Consider the following 4098-nt stretch of genomic DNA (forward strand, 5'->3'; position numbering starts at 1 on the left):
ACTATCTAGCCCTTTCCAGGGTTCCTGACTCCTGGTGTAGCCAGTCTCTAAGGTCTCTTCCAGGGGCTTGCAAGGTGTTATGTAGACACATAACAGCACTTTGAAAATTTGAAATAATCACACAAACGGAAGAAATGGTCAAAAAGCACATGCTGGGTCCCAGAAGACAGCAGCTCCCCTTGCTTTATGTCATCAACAGCAAACAGCTGCTCCAAGGGGTCGCAACTCGACTCATATTAGAATCACCTGGGGAGAATTTTATTTGCCGTAACAAGGTTTGAGGGAGGCACATTTCACACATTAGCATGAAAACCCAATCATCATGCTTTGGAGAATTTTTTTTTTTAATGTCAATGCCCAGGACCCAATGTCTACAGTTTCTGATTTAATTGCTGTGGAGTGGAGACCTGGTACCAGCTGTTTTTAAATGCTGTCCAGAGGCTGGGCATGATGGCTCACACCTGTAATCCCAGCACTTTAGGAGGCCAAGGCGGGTGGATCACTTGAGGCCAGGAGTTCAAGACCAGCCTGGTCAACATGGTGAAACCCCATCTCTATCAAAAATACAAAAACAATTAGCCAGGCATGGTGGCAGATGCCTGTAGACCCAGCTACTCAGGAGGCTGAGGCAGGAGAATCACTTGAACCCGGGAGGCAGATGTTGCAATGAGCTGAGATCTGCACTCCAGCCTGGGCAACAGAGTGGGACTATGCCTCAAAAAAAAAAAAAAAAAAAAATTAGCCAGCGGTGGTGGCACATGCCTGCAGTCCCAGCTACTCAGGAGACTGAGGCAGGAGAATTGCTTGAACATGGGAGGCAGAGGTTGCAGTGAGCCAAGATCACACCACTGCACTCCAGCCTAGGTGATAAAGTGAGACTCTGTCTCAGGAAAAAAAAAAACTGTCCAAAGAATTCTACCTTGCATTCAGGGTTAATTTAACAAAAGCTTACATGTAATACCAAGATATGGAATCAACCTAAGTGTCCATCAGCAGATGAATGGATAAAGAAATGTGATCAAAATGCACAATGGAATACTATTCAGCCTTTAAAAATAAGAAAATCCTGTCACTTACAACAACATGGATGAGCCTGAAGGACATTACATTAAGTGAAGTAAGCTAGGCACAAAAAGACAAATACCATATGTTCTCACTTATATGTGGAATCTAAAAAAGTTGAGCTCATAGAAGTAGAGAGTAAAATGTTGATTATCAAAGGCTCGGGCAAGTGGGGATGGGGTTGAGGAAATGTTGGTCAAAAGATAAAAATTTTTATCTAGACAGAAAGAGTAAGTTCAAGATATCTATTTTATGTCATGGTAACTATATTTAATAATAGTATATTGTACACTTGAAAATTGCAAAAAAATATTTAAAAAATACGTGAAGCAAAAGCTATTTAAAAAATAAGGAAATGGAACAAAACTATAATATTAGAAGGGTATTTAAGTACAACTCTTATGACCTTGGATAGTTCAAGCTGACCAGGGAGATGAAATAAAGATACAAATAAATACATTTTTTAAAAATACCACTGAACCTTTTTAAAAAAAAATATTGATGTCTGTATTTCTTTCCAGGTATGTTACACCAGAATATCTGGGATTGTGGCCCCCAAACCTGTATATTTAACGAGTTCTCAAGATAATTCTTATGCAGACAACTCTGCAACAGCCTGCATCGAGTAGCCAGGTATGTGAGTCATGCTCAAGGCCAACTATGATGCAGGAATTCAGAATCCAGTAGAGAAGTGTTAAGGTCCATTTCATACTTCTTTATCTTTGACTCTCAAAGGTGTAACACAACACCTGGAACTTAGCAGATATTTGGTAAATGTTTAATAAAGAAAACTTAATTTAACCTGACCATTGAGTGTTTCGGTGGAGAGAGACACACACAGGAGGTTTATGCTTAATCTTGAAAGAGATAAGGCTAAGACTCATGTTCTATACACTTAATTAAATAGCCATCAACTGCAACCTTCCTCCACCTATCTACACTCAAACATTAACTACAAAACCTGATCAAAAAATCATTATTTTAAAATCACCAACCCACTGAAGCTCCTTTAGTTAGACTGAAGTTCACGTGATTGCTTAAGCCTTTTTTCTGGGAATGGATCTTTTATGCCAAGTAGGCAGGGTTACTGCCCCATAAACCTACCTTCTGTCATTAGCTTTGACTGTTGACACTTGCAATGATTAGACAGGGTTGAGCAAAGGGTATTTTTGCAGTCTGTGGTGAAGAGTACAGAAAATAAACATTGCATCTCATTACAAAGCCCTGAATGTGCAAAACATACTGGTCCAAATGCCATGATTAGATAAGCACCTGCAACACTCATTAACTTTGAAGGGAAATTGAAGCCAAATTTGGGCCCATATGCCACCTGTCCTTACACTTCAGCAATCAGGTGACCTCTATTCTCACATTAAGTTAATTTCTAAAACACCCTACATGATAGCTATTGCCCCAGACTTCTAATAATTAACCCAGGGTGTCCTCTCTCAAACATCCTGTGAAATAGTCTCCATCTACAATTTCTAGGGTTTCAGATGAGCCTTTGCCCATAACCTGAACATGTCCTTTTTAAAGATAGGTCATTGTAAATGACTCTGAGTGACAGCCTAATGCTACCCCACAAAATAGAATGAAGTGTAATATTGATCCACTCATCCACAAACACAAAAATGCATGTGTTTTGTATGAGGGCAAATAATTACTAAAGTAGCCAGAATAAAAACTAAGGTTGACACAGGAGGATTGAGATGATAGGCAAGGGATCTCTAAAGAAGAGTGCACCAAAGGCCTCTCTGTCTCACTCTGTAATAGTCTGTTTGCAAACTGCCCTACATGCTGTATCACACGTAGCTCTAAAAGTCTGTGGCTCCAGGCGAGAGCCTCTAAGTAACCTGAGAAAAAACTACATTTGGAAATGTTTCTACGTGAGGCTACTCGACAAAGTAGCTCCCAAAGTTATGATTCATTCAATCAGATGGCCTCATCTGGTCAGGGTGCAACTTAGGCATAGGTGTAGGGAACACTTGGCCACATGGAGTAAGCTGAAGAGCCTGGGAAGACTCCTCTGTTCAAATATGTCTTTACTGCTTAAGTGTTAAAGGTCCCAGAATCCCATCAGGAGAGTCCAGTTCCTTTGTATGTTTAGACTGTAACAGAGCCATGTGCCACAGAGAGGAGTACAGGCTGGAGAGCTGAGTGGTCAGAAAGATAATTGGATGAAAGAGGTCCCCGGTGTGCCAGAAAGATCTCTCCAGCAAGCCATAGTTCAGATAATAAAGAAAATTAAAATCGGTGACCTTCTGTGGAAAGTGAACTGATTCATCCCTCTCTTCCCAGCAATTTCAGAATTAACTGACATAGAGCCATGGATAGAGAGCTGGTTGTGCAATGACTACAAGGTCTCAAAAGCAGCAACTGCAGCAGAACACAGCACAAGCTTCATGAGAAGCACGGGGAGGACAGAGATGGCAATTCCACCAAGAAGGATTAGGAAGGATTTTTTTTTCCTTTCCCAAGACTGAACACATCATGTGATGCTATGTGCAACATGGAGATGATTAAAATCAGCATGCCCACAGAAGTTCCAGGACAAGCAGGAAATTGTGAAGCCTGTACTGAAAAGTAATACCACCTCCAGGTTACCAGATGGGGTGAGGGGTTACTCAGAAGCCAAGGCAGCTAAAGAATTATAAATCTCTATATAATTCTGATATCCAGATAGCAAAGAATTTTTAGTCTATGAGACTTCTAAATAGCACTCTGTGGCAGGAGCACATCTCCCTTGACTCAGATATACCCAGGAGAGCTATGCCTTTCAGCAAGATGCCATGAAATTAATTACCTATGGGAACAAGAGAAGCACTGCAAAGACTATGGTGTATCATATGTGCAGGTGATCTTTTTTTTCTATGCAAATATTATTGATACGGGTAACACTTCAAATCATTAACATTTTAATCTGAAGGAGAATCCTTCTAGTGACAGATGGGGTCCAGGGTTGAGGTGAGAGGTAAGGGAGAAGACAAGTTCTGTCTATAAGCCCACTCTGATATGAAACAGAATGTTTAAGCATTT

General features: G+C 40.7%; 1 pseudogene; it reads right to left on the bottom strand.

The window, feature by feature from the left end:
- Positions 1-240: 240 nt before the first annotated feature.
- LOC115930371 (uncharacterized) lies at positions 241-336 on the bottom strand (annotated as a pseudogene).
- Between the last annotated feature and the right edge of the window lie 3762 nt (positions 337-4098).

The sequence above is a fragment of the Gorilla gorilla genome, chromosome 10 (genome assembly GCF_029281585.2).
Source record: "Gorilla gorilla gorilla isolate KB3781 chromosome 10, NHGRI_mGorGor1-v2.1_pri, whole genome shotgun sequence".
Lineage (NCBI taxonomy): Eukaryota > Metazoa > Chordata > Mammalia > Primates > Hominidae > Gorilla > Gorilla gorilla.